Source organism: Sciurus carolinensis, chromosome 1 (genome assembly GCF_902686445.1).
Source record: "Sciurus carolinensis chromosome 1, mSciCar1.2, whole genome shotgun sequence".
In the NCBI taxonomy this organism is placed as follows: domain Eukaryota; kingdom Metazoa; phylum Chordata; class Mammalia; order Rodentia; family Sciuridae; genus Sciurus; species Sciurus carolinensis.
The window spans coordinates 72,908,315-72,921,628 of record NC_062213.1 but is presented as its reverse complement, the minus strand read 5'-3'; the positions used below and the strand labels follow the sequence as shown (position 1 = coordinate 72,921,628).

Sequence of the window (13,314 nt, the reverse complement as noted above, 5' to 3'; positions counted from 1 at the left end):
TCCCGCGGTAGACACCCAGCCTTGGTATTATAGTTCTATAGGGGCTCCCTATCTGGTACTGCTTCAGCCCCAATGGGGTGGGCTGGGGTGGATTGATGAATCTCATCTGCATAATTGAACGCCTGTTCCCAAACTCTCCTGCGTTCCTCAGGGGTTAGGGTGTTGGACATGATCATGTAAATGTCATGCCAGGTAAGGTTATAAGACTGGGTAAGGTACTGAAATTCCTTAATGAAGTTAGCAGGGTTGGAGGTGAAGGAGCCTCGCTGCTTCTCTATTTGGGACAGATCAGACAGTGAAAAAGGAACATGGACTCTTATTACTCCCTCTGCGCCAGCCACCTCCTGTAAAGGAGCTAGGACATGTGCACAAGACTGCGTGGTGGGAGGACTTGGTGGGCTGAATGGAGGAGCAGAAGGAGAAATGGAATGAGGCAAAGGAGAGGAATGAACAGGGGCTTCTGCAGTAGGAGGCTTGTAAGGAGATGATTCATCAGCTGGATCAAACTCAGAAGAGAAAGAAGGGTTAAAAGGGGGGAGGAGAAGCTAAGAGAACGTGTTTAGGTTTTTGAGGAGAGCAAAGATTAGGTTTAGCACAAAGGGAAAACACGAAGGGGAAAAGTCTCTTTCCATTCACCAGGTTGCCCACATATGTACTTAATTATACCTAGTATAATTATACACATAATTATACCTAGTATAATGCTAGAATTTAGGGTGTCATAAATAGATCATTCTGATTTACTATCTAAAGGACAGGTTGACTGTAATTCAGGGAACAGGTGAAGGTGTTTGAGATTGTTTAATAAACATCTCAAGGGCGAGTTTGCCAAGGTGGAAGTCCTAGATCCCATGGCGAAGACTGAGAAATACCTGAGTTAGTGATTGAGGCGTCCCACGACCATGTGTTAGGTAAATACGAGAAGGTAGTGCAAAGATGCGGTCGTCATACACACCTGTGCCTACCAGGCAATAGAGCCGAGAGGGTTTGAGGACCTGATCAGGATTTCGAGAGCGAAGAGAGAGAGCTGAGAAAAAAATGAGCCTCAAACCCTGAGAGAGAATCTCCACCATAAAATCAGGAATTCACCCGGCAAATGAGACCGACTATGGGGACCAACCGTAACTTTGAAAGTCATGGCTGGGGATACCCGCCACACCTCAGCAGCCTTGAGAGCCCTGGATACTCAACAGTTGCTTCTCAGGTCAGCAGAGGTGTGTTTAAGTGGCCTAGGGGACCTGCCTAAGGGGAACTCACCAATTTGGAGTCCGGTGTTGCATGCAGAAAACTGGGCGTCCAGGTAAATGAAAGGTGAGCCTGTGTCCGTGGGCATTGGGGCATTGGAGGGTTTCTGCTTGCTTAGTCAGCAGAAGGACCCATCCCGAGTCCACAGCACCAAATGTAAGGAAAAATGCAGCTCAGCTCGGGACCCGCGGCGATTCTAGCTGCCGCTGCACACTTCCGTCTCAGTTGCGGCTCGACAATAGCTCCCAGAAAAATGCACCACAGATACGAGGCCTCATGCAAGAGACTTTATTATGTGGATGACTAGCGTGTCCACTCCAGGGTGAAAAGAAAGGAAAAGAGAAAGATGGCGTGTAGCTTCTCCCAAATATTGGAATCTCGCGGGCTGGAAGGAACCAATAGTGGAGGAGAATACTTGCAAGCTGACTGGTGAACCAATAGCTAGCTAGCATGTTAGGATGTAACATGGGAAGCAGGAAAATGGCTGTAGCATAGGCCGGAAATTCCTGTAACGTAAGAGGCGGGCAGAGCACAGATTGACAAGTGGTTGGGAGGCGGGGTATCGGCTTTATATTACACTATCTAGCTATGAATATTACACAAATATTACACTCAAGTGTGTGAGAAACCCTCTGTTGGGATGGGAGGGATCTGGAAATTCATTTAGTCCATAGGTAATGCATGAACATTCTCAGTGAAGTGTTGGTTATGGTGCCTGAGAGGTTGCTTGTGACATTGTCCATTACCAGTTCTAACCTGTTCCCATTCCAGATGACAGAATAATGCAAACAACTCACTATTCTGAGCCCCTTTACCTTTAATAACTCTTAAGCCTCACTACAAAGGTACTATTATTATTCCCATTTCACAAATGAGGAAACTGAGACTCAAAGATGTTAACCAACTATGCAAGGTCACACAGCATGTAAATAACCAAGCTGGGATTCAGACCTGGGCAGACTGACTCTGGGCTCTGTATTCATGTCCACTCTGTTGCCTGCTCTTCCATGTACTTTATGTTGTTTCTCTCCCAGTCTCCATGATGGGGAAACTGATACCTCATGAGACCTGTCCCTACATATCTCTAGAGATATTTTGCATAAGACTATCATATCCTTATGTATGTTTGGATTTCCAAAGCCAAGTGGCATATAATAGGAATTCAACATTCTTTTCTCAGGGTACTAGTCACAGCATTACTTCTCTTTTGAGTGACCAGACATGTTCTGACCTCAAATTCTACCTTTGATATGATGTTGAGGGTCAAAGGAAGTAATAGCTTCCATTATTGGGTCATGAATTATGGAGGGAAAAGGCATTGTCCAACTTCTGTTCACCTCCCCAAGAAAGGAGTAAGGTGAACAGAACTCAGTGTCCACTACACAGTAGACACTGAGCGGACACCTGTCCATGCTCATTGAATATGTGAATGAAAATGACGAGTAAAAACCATTACCTCCAAAACCCATCCTTGGTACACTAGTCTAATTGCTTCAACCAGTTGTTCTGATGTAGAACAGATGAGGCTGGATACTGAAGGGATTTTTAGGAAGCAGATTTATATAAGCTACGGTGGTCCAGAGGGGCAATGCCTAAAAATCTCTGGGCCTCTATACCCAGTGGGAGCTTAATAATTACTCTTAGTCCCATATTCTTAAGATAGACAGAGGTTTTACAAGTGTTTACCAAGAAAACAGAGATAGTATCTTTTATACAGCAACAAGCCTGAGATAGACTCTATCACACCTTTTGTATGCAAACCTGGCATTTATAAGAAAGAAGGAGTTTCAACCACAGTGCTCTCTGCAGAAATCCTGCTGACAAGAAACCTCATTATGAGGAGGAAATTCCCTGGAGAAGTTTAACCATTACAATTATGATTGGGGGGTATCTTAGGTGGTGGTGGGGTACCTGGTCTATTTCAGTTCGGCATCCAGAGGGAAAGAACTGGTTCCCCTTGTCTTCAATAAGATTCCTATGGAACCCGCTTATAGGAGTGTTTAGTTAACTTTTGCATCACTGTGACCAAAATACCCAACAAGAGCAACTTAAAGGAGGGCAAGTTTATTTGGGGCTCATGATTTCAGAGGTCTCAATTCCCAGATGGACAACTTCATTGCTCTAGCCCAAGGTGAGGCAGAACTTCATGGAAGAAGCTGCTCAGTTCATGACAGGATCAGGAAGCAGAGAAGTTATACCCTTCAGGGCATGCGCCCAGTGATCTACCTCCTGCAGCCTCACCACACCTGCCTTCAGTTACCACCCAGCAGTCCATTCAGACTAGGATGTACTGATTAGGTTAGAGCCCTCCTAATGTAATCTTTTTAGCTCTGAATATTCCTGCATTAACAGGAGCTTTTGGGGTACACTTCATATTCAAACCTTAAGAGAGAGCTTATATTCTGGTAGGGAAGAAAAGACACCCACAAATAACTAGCAGGAACAGAGCTGGAGAGGAGATATCAAGGAGAAGCAAGAGCCTGCCACCATGTTCCAAGGAAGCACTGTTAATTTCAGCCAGGAAGACTCTCAGGAAATGTCATGGAGGAAGTTGTGGCTGGTCTGGGGTTTGGGGGACAAGTGTGTCCCTTTAGATGTGAGACTCAAAATCTAAGACTAGCTAGATGGAGAAGCTAGCAATTATGTACACATCTCATTTCCCCCACCAAAGCCACCAGGGTGTCCTGTCCACTCCTGCTGCTCTTTGTGATGCAACCTTAAACCCTAATCTAGGGATTTCTGGCAGCAGGAGATGGGCAGTGGCACCAGTGAAAAGGAATCTTATCATCTGCCATCAGGCTCCTTGCTGAAGGAGGAAAAGAACATCTACCATTCAGAATATCTTTTAGAGGCCCTTGAAACTTATGGGGATGTGGAAAAATTAAAAAGAGAATTGGGGAAGAACTTTAAGGTAACTTCTCCTGGTTTTCCACCTAGTCAACTGTTCTATTCCCCAGCATAGACTGTCAGGCAGCATTGGTTTGCACTGTCCAAGCATGAATAGGGAGTTTCTGGGGTGAGATGTTCCCTGCTGCATGTCCATATTAGAGAGTACCTCATTACTCTGAGCCAGATGAGGTTGGAAACAACATTGTAATTTCCAGTTAATACATGCTGCTTTTCCTCCTAACTTCTGCCATAGTTCCCAGCATGCTTCAGGTCCATTTGAAGTCAAATGGATTTTGTGGACTGTCCTTGGGAACTAATCACTTTTTATAATGTGATTCTGAGCACAAATGACTACTGAGTTCCAAGTGGCTTTCTCAAACAATGCTCTTTGGTACACATGTAGAATAAAATCAAAGATCCCTGTAACTCTCAACAAATGAGTGGTTCTAATAAACTCTTTTTTTTCTCTCCAATAATTGTGGCTCAACCCTTAAGCAGATTTTTTTAATTGTTAGTTTAGATGGAAATTTCTCTAAATAGATTATTTCAATAGCATTCTTCTCTTAAATCCAATGATGGCCAAGTGGTCTTTGCTGGTCTTGCTGGTGAATGTGTGAAGCATACCATTCCTCCTATCTGATTCATCATTTGAATGTTTTAGACTTGCAGAATAGGTAGCCAAGTTTATTAAAATTGTCCAATTGAGAGCAGTAAGTAGCTTTGTATCAGTTATGATTTTTTTGCAAAGAAAACCTGAAAAGAAGTGCTTTAAATTAAAAGGAAATATATTATTTCACATTTGAGATGTCTCAAAGTAAAGTGACTTCCGAAATACTTTGCCAGTGACTTAGTGATGACCACAAGAACCCAGGTTCTCTCCACTACATCCAGCACACTTGGAGAATTCCAGGCAGACCTCTGCACCTGACTTACATGGGAGGGATAGTACCCAAACAAAAGGAACTTTTGTGGGATAGGAAAGAGGAGAAAAAAATCCTGTGTTGGGAAACAATAGTCCTATTTACAGGCTTAGTAAGCTCAAAATTTCTTTTCTATAAATTAGGTGCATGATTAAAAAAATCAGTATATAGATTTTGTAACATCTCTAAGTTATTAAGCAATATTTTTAGTTAATTTCTGGTTATAGCTTTTATTGCTGATAAAGTAATTAAAATGACAATAATATTATTAAAAAGAAGTGAGGCAGAACATCATGGTAGAAGGGTGTGGCAGGGGGAAGCTGCTCTATTTAAGGTGGCCAAAATGCAGAGAGAGCAAGGGTTAGGGACTACAGGGAAGATGAACCCTTCCAGGGCACACCTGCAGTAACCCACCTCCTCCACCCACCTACCTTCAGTTACCACCCAGTAAGTTCCTTCACACTAGGATGAACTGGTCAGGTTACAACTCTCTTAATCTAATTGTTTCACCTCTGAGTACTCCTGAACTCCTGAATTAGTAGGAGATTTGGGGGGACACCTCATATCCAAACCATAATAGTACATGTGAAATTTCCATAAAGTTTTATAAAATATTTAATGACTTCATAAAAATATCTGCTTAATCCTTTTGCTCATTACTACTTATATGAAATAGCTGGGACTCAAGTTTAAGCCTCCTGACTTTAAGTTTGGGTATTTTTCTGTATAATCACACCTCTAACTTCTTCTTGCACATGACATATGTTTCATACATATTTAATATTTTTAGTTCAAAAAATACAAGTACATGATGCAAAGAATTGCCTTTTACACTGGTTCTAAGGTTCAAAAAATATTTCTCTTCCTCTAATTGTCATAGCCAGCGTTCTAAGAAGTCCTGCAGGGAAAAAGCTCTGTATCAATAAACCTATTTTGTCCTAAGATTTCTTCTGGGTAGACTAGTTTTGAGCATCTCACAGTGCATTTGTCTCCTAGAGACTTTTGGAAAGCACTGATCCAGTGATTGAAATGGAAAGTCAGGAAGCTGATTTAGGTTCATGGAAATCCAACTGGGCTGAGTCTTAATGATTTTCATCCTCTGTGTTTCCTGGAGCCTTCTCCCTGGTGTGCTCAGAAGCATCTGCATTTCAGTCTGGGCTCAATCTGGTAGCCCTGTTATAAAAGGAAAAAAAAAAAAATCTTTTTTGTTTTAAATGTACTATCTGGCGTTGTAGCCTTATTCAATTCATGAGCTTACCAAATAAATATTCATGTCTCAGCACTGAAAGAGAAAGCCCAAGTCTTTTAAGAGTGGAGCCATGGCTCCTTCTCAGAATCCCAGAAGTGACCATAGGCACAATGGGACATTTTTACTTTTCCTGTGAAGCACATGAGCTGAATGGACCGTAATCCCTCTACCTGTAGTACAATTGCTCCAGCTTCCCAAGTCAGAAACGATTTGAGGAAAAGTAGAGCCAGACTGACTTGAAAGATTCCTACAGAGCTGCTCTCACAGGTGCAGAATCCGAGACAGAAAGCAATGGCCATGCCCAGCCTGTCCACTTCCACTTGACAATCATTTGATGAGCATTTTCTCTAGGCTGAGATCACATGCTCCTGTCTCTTATAGAATTGAAAGACCAGTGTCAGCAGAGGTCTCAATGAAAATAGTGACAACATTGCACCACTCAAGCCCAAGAACACAGATACAACATTTTGGTTATTAATTCTGTGCTGATGTCCTGGGTTGATGTGACATGGCCATGACTCAGCCTTCTCTGATGTGTGTTTATATTTAGTGATGTTTGCTTCCAGGCTTAAAAAAACTAAGAATGCTATACATTTAAAGTCAAAATTCAATTCTTATAATTTCTAGGAATCCCAAAATAAATTTTTGGTGCAGCTTAACTGTCGACAAAGTTAACCACTAGCACTCATCAGAAAACTTGCTATGGTTTTGTCCAACATACAAAAAGGCTATGTATTAGAGGCTTGGTCTCCTGCTTGGTGCTATTGGAAGGTGGAGGAATTTTCAGAGGTGGGACTAGTAGGAAATTATAGGTGATTGGCATTGTACTCTCAAAGGGGCTTGGAGGACTCTAGTCTCTTCTCTCTTTCACTTCCTGGCCATGAAGGAGTAGTTTTGTTCCACTGTGTGCTGCCTTACTGCAGGCCTGAAAGAAATGGGATCAACTGATCATGGACTGGAACCACTGAAAACATGTGCCAAAATACAGCTTTTCTCCTTACAAGTTGATAATCTCAGGTATGTGTCGAAGTAATAGAAAGTTATGTCACAGATTCAGAAAACTATTTATAGAGAAAAAAACCTGGAAGACTTTAGCTCCTTCCCCAATTAAAACAGTACAGAGCACTCACCAAGTTCAGAGAAGCTATTCAGCCTAGCATTATATGGAGTAGTCAATGCTTTGGGGACTTTGTTGGCTCTGCCTTAAAAGGTCTACTTTTGATTTTTTTTTTTTGACCCAAAACCTTAATTCTCATGTTCCCTAAAATGCCTCTTCTAGATTCCATGTGGAAAAAGTAAGGAGATATCATAAAGATATTGTTAATCATCTGATTTTGGGGGACTAGAGGTGAAGAGAATGCTGAATTGAGTTTAAAGCTTTGAGCCAGATGAAACTTCAAGCTGTGTTGTTCTGTGTTGGCCCCTGCCTGGGTGGTAGAAGTCAGTTTAACTGTTTTTCAGCTGTCAGTAGAATTGCCATGATCTTGGTGATCTTTCAACATGTAGTCCACCTTTTATAGGGTGAATTTGTACATTTGCTGGATAATGATTCATTTCCGGCAGAGGTAATACATCATCGTGAAATGCCATCCACATGAAAAGAATCAGAGGCTGCTGTGTTGAGAACAGGGGGACCCTTGTCTTCTGAGTAGCCAGGGCACGGGTGCCATTGTATTGTGTGGCCTATGAACAGATGTTCCATGTGACTCTTAGGTTCAATAACATTATATTGTATATCATTTCTTAATGAATGACACACAGTTTCTACTGTTCCTAAGTTGTCTGGTGTTTGGCACCCACCTCAAATAGGATTAACTTCTTGGTTTTGGTGTGTCACTGCTACTCAGGTTGCTAATGACTGAGATGTTGTAACTTCTAGAAGTAGAGAATTCTAAGTAAGCCATAAATTACCTGGTGTTTTATGTCTGTTATTGGATGCTGGAGTGTTCTACACGTGCAAAAGGAATTTGTTAACAATTCTTAAAGAATGAAGAAAAATAGCTGCATAGCCTCGTTGTTATTTGTGCATCTGGCTGAGACAGATATACTGTTTTTTTACACTGTTTTCTCTTCTGAGGCAGAAATGAAGGGGTCCATCTCTTTACAAGCACTTCCCCTCTAGCCATGGAACAGTGGAGTGAAAGAAAATCTATATGATGAATTTAGTTGATAAGAAAATGAATGGGGCTAGTTAAAACCTTGTATAAAGGACCATGCTTTTTCTTCTCTTTAAAGAATGACCGGAAAAATTATGAGATAAAGATTTCTAAGCAACTGGCAAAGTAAAGAAATAGGCTTGAGTTAGAAGGAAATGAATGGATGTGGGTGAACTGCCTGGGAAGAGTTTCTAAAGCAAACTGTGATTACTCACGTGCATGCTCTGAAGATTCTTATGTGCTGATGCACCATGCTTAGATGCAATTACTTGGAAAGGGAGATAGAGCCCAGGTAGGAAAGACAAGGCATATTTATTTCTTGTGACACATTGCTATTAATAAGCAAACACTGCCCAGTTCCAATTAAGCTGATGCTGTTTGTTCCCAACATCTGGTGAGCAATGAACCTCTCCCATAAACTTAATGATCCCATGGAGGAAAGTAAACACTTTTGTGGCTTATGCAAATAACCTTTAAGAAAATGTTGAGTTCTTGGGGCACCCCAAATGGGATTCTGATATTTAAGTCTCTTTTTGACATAGTACATGGCAAAAAACTCTGCAATGTTATGCTTCAAAACTGTGTGCAACTTTAATATAGAACACTAGTTCTATATAGTTTCTAGTGTTGGCCTGACTTTTTTGTAGACATCATTTAACATGTTCAAACTACAGTATGTGAATTTTTACATCAGGGCTATGAATGTCGAGTATTTCGTTAGAAACTCCTTTGCAGTCTCACTTAGAATGTGCCTCTCTGGGTTCCTGTTATTATGGTGATAGGCAGCAGTAAGGCCCTTCACTTGGCTCTGGGCTCATCAAGATAAGTCCCAGGGACTGCAGGTACACAGCACCACATTCTAGTCTCAGCCTGCATGCTTCAGCTTTGTGACCTTGAGGTTATGGTTACTTTTATTTTCCTTTTTGTTTTTATTTCCAATCTGATCACTTCCTTTCACTGACTTCTTTAGCTTGGTGAACTTGGGCAAGTCACTTCAACTCACTGAATCTCAGCTTCCCTAACTTTAAGCAGATATGAAGATCTGCATGACCTTGGGAAGCCCCTGTTAAAAGTCAAATGGCAACAGAATGAGAATGTAAACTGCAGAGCACTATAGAAAAACAAATATTACTGTTCTTTCCTTCCCATAATTATGCATAGGGATTTCCATTTTGTTATAGATTTGATTTCCTAAATGAAAGTTTGTCACTTAAAACAAAAATCCCCAACCCCTAACAGAGAAACAGGCAATGAAGAGGTACAGGGACTCAAAGGAAGATGCTCTGGGTTCCTGACCAGCAGTCAGACTGACCAATTAAATTGGTCATTTCCCTCTTCTTTGCATTAATTTTTGCATAGAGCCAATATAATTTGTACCCAGAATGTGGTCAGGCACATGAGTTCAGAGAACAGAAGGAAAGCCAAGCAAAGGGAATTATTAGTGAACAGCACCCCTCTCTCTCTCTTCCTCCCATCTGCCAAAAAAGGCCTTGACCTCATTCTCCACTCTATTCCAGTCTGAGTCTGCCCTCTGGTCTGGATGACAAGTCCATCTTTATTGGTCTTTACTTGTGTTTTTCCTTCCTCCCCAACCCTCTTATCTAATTTACTAACCATGTGGTCTTGACCGTAGTCTTTGGAAACACAATGATGCCTCCCCTCTGCCTAACACCACCCAAAGGCTTCCCACTAGCCTCCTGTGTCATCTGGAGGCTGCTCACCTTGACCCCAGGCTACTCCCTGGTCTGCTCAGCCCTAGTTGCACTGGGTTGTTCCCTACTCCAGAACTACCCTGCTCTGGGCTACTCTTCTCTCATTCATGGCCAAATTCTCACCCATCAGATCTGGTCACATGCCTGAAGGGAGTTCTTCATCCTCCCAATGCCCTTGAGTCCCTCCTGACATACCCTGCTATTCTGTGTCAATGAACTTCACTTCCTTCTCCAGAGATCACAATACTATAGTTGTATATTTGTTGGTTTTCTTATGGATTTAATCTCCCTTCTACAGGTTATATGCTCTGCAAGGGCAGGGGTGGAGTGGTTTAATTCACTCTTGTGTATCCTGGGCTTCACATATCCCTTAGTATACAACAGGTAATCAGGGTCTATTTACTAAAAAGGGAATGGAGAGACAGAGCGGGGAAGAGAGAGTAGAGGAAAGGAGGGAAGCAGAAAAGAAGGATGAAGGAAACAATATAGAAAGAAAAGAAGGAAGGCAGCATTATGTGATAATAAGTGCAGTTAGGAGTACTCTGTTTTGTAGAGTGAAGAAGAAGATCCACCACCCATAATAGGATAAGACAGGAACATGATTGTTGTCATCAATGTTTGATTAGGATTTGAAATTTTCTCTAAGATTATCCATTACTATCCATTACTCTGTGTAATATGCACTAATAAAAAAAAAGATAGTTCTTGTCATTAATCACACAAAAGTGTATTCAATCCCAAATGTTTTTGACTCCTAATCCATGTTGCCACATAGGTTGTCTATGAGACATTAAAATTATACATAATATAAAAAAGGTTATCAATTACTATCTCCTCATCATTATTTCTTCCATTCACTGGATTTCAATTAACATTTACAGCCCCTTTATCTTTGTATATTTTCATTCATTCACTGAGTAAACAATTATTGAGTATCTACTGGGTGCCAAAATATAATATAGGATAGAAGGCTATCTAGGGAACAGGATTTGAAATCAGATTGCATGAGTTCAAATGAGTAATTGTGTGATCTGATGTTTTGGTTTAAATCTGAAATGACCCCAAAGTCTCGTGTGTTGAAGGCTTGGTTCCCAGTGTAGCAATGTTCTGAGGTGAAGATTTTCGGAAATGATTATATCATGAGGACTCTGACTCCATCAGTGGATTAATCCATTGATGGATTCATAATTTGATGACATTATTGGAAGGCGATGGAAAACTATAGGAGGTGAGGACTAGCCGTAGGAAGTGCATCACTGGGAATGTACCCTGGAAGGGTATATCTTGTCTCTGCCCCCACCTCTGCTTCCCAGCTGCCATGAACTGAGTAGCACTCCTCTGCCACACATTTCCACCATGATGCTCTGCCTCACCACAGGCCCATAGCAATGGAACTAGTCAACCATAACCAAAACCTCTGGCACTGTGAGTCAAAATAAATCTTTCCAGCCTTAAGTTGTTTTTCTTATTTATTCATCACAGTGATGGAGAGCTGACTACACACCTGAGTAGCTATCTATCTGTGACTTGCCTTCCTCTCTTTAAAGGGTGCAATAATAGATCTACCTTATTATTGTGCTGTGGGATTAAGTGAAGGGCAAATATTAGCTGCTGAGGATGGAGCTGTAAACAGGCTCACAAATCCTGCATGTCCAAGTCTGTGATCTATGAAGAAGACAACTTTAAATACATTACTGTATAAACAGCTATCTCCGGGCCATGCAAGTGCTTTGAATAATTACATACAGTGTATCATGAGGCTACGGGTTTTAATCCAGTCTCAGGAGGAAAGGTGGTCAGGAAGGACTTCCCTGAGGAAGTCACACATAAGACTTGAGGATAATAAAGAGAGTTTTCCAGGCAAAGGGGGAGGAATGAGAGCAAATGCTCTGCATATGGGAGGGTCAGGGACAATTCCAGGGACTGCGATATTTTACCAATTATAATATGTATTGTTTTCACACTAAAAATCTCTGGAATCAGGGCATATCCTACAATTGATGACATCTTAATTCAATGAAATGCAGAATTAAAACAAAAAGAAATAAGAACAGAGAGGTTGGTAAGCGGAAAGCATGGGGAAGAATAAATGGGGAAGTATCAAGAGTTTGCCATGCAGATCTGAGTAGGACCTGATAAGTCTATTGGATTTTATCCTAGGAACAAGGGAAGTTGCAGAAAGGTTTTAAGCAGAGGAAAGAGATGAAAACAAAGGTTTAATAAAAAAACAAACAAACAAAACAAAAAACTCGCTCTGTTGTGAGGAGAATGGCTTGGAGAAAGGAAGAGTGTGGAAAGAGTATCTGTGGCCATTGCAGTAGTGCAAGTGAGAGATCATGGTAGCTTGGATTGGGGGAGTGAGCATGCAGATAGCAAAAGATGGACTCAGAAATATTCAGTGGGTAAAATAAACAAGACTTGATGATCAAGTAGATATGGAAATAAAGGGAAGAAGTTTTTGGAATAACCAAAAATCTCAGGCATGTGTAACTGGATGAATTCTACTGTTTTCAAAGGTGTGCTAACTGAGAAAAAGATTGTGAATTCAATTTTGGACATAGTTAGTATGAAGGCTTTGTGTGATATGCAGATAAGTAGTCTGTTAGATATGCAGTTCTAAGGCTCAGAAGAAAATTCTAGAATGGGCATAAACTAGGGATTTGAAAGTATACAGAAAGGAATACAAGGCAGGGGGATGGAGGAGGAGTCCCAGGGAAAGCTTGTAGGATGAGAAGAGAAAATAGTGTGCTTAGGTTTGCTTGAGTTGCAAGGAAATCACATATTTGAAGTTCATAGAGCCCAAGACATGAAGGAGCATTTGGAATTGTAGAAGGTAAACCAAATGTGGTATTCAGAAGTCAAATGCAGAGGGCAAGAGATTCAACAAGGATGGAGTGGTTAAGTCTATTGCTTCTGAGATATCAAGTTAGATGAAAATCAGAAGGCATACATCATAACTTGAATGTCATTGGTAGCCATAACAAGAGCTGTGATGGAATCACATGAGTGGCCCTATGAATGCAAGGACTCCAAAGTAGATGGGACAAAGATCAGAGAAAGATAATAGAAACATTTCATTTGTGAAGTTTGGCAGTGAAGGTGGAGGGTTTATTTGTATGTGAAGAGGCATGTGAAGATCCAGA

At 41.2% G+C, this 13,314-nt stretch overlaps 1 protein-coding gene across 1 annotated transcript in view; it reads left to right on the top strand.

Moving 5' to 3' along the window:
* Window positions 1-13,314, top strand: part of Clvs1 (clavesin 1) — a 220,092-nt gene that overhangs the window by 178,436 nt on the left and 28,342 nt on the right. The window lies entirely within an intron of this gene.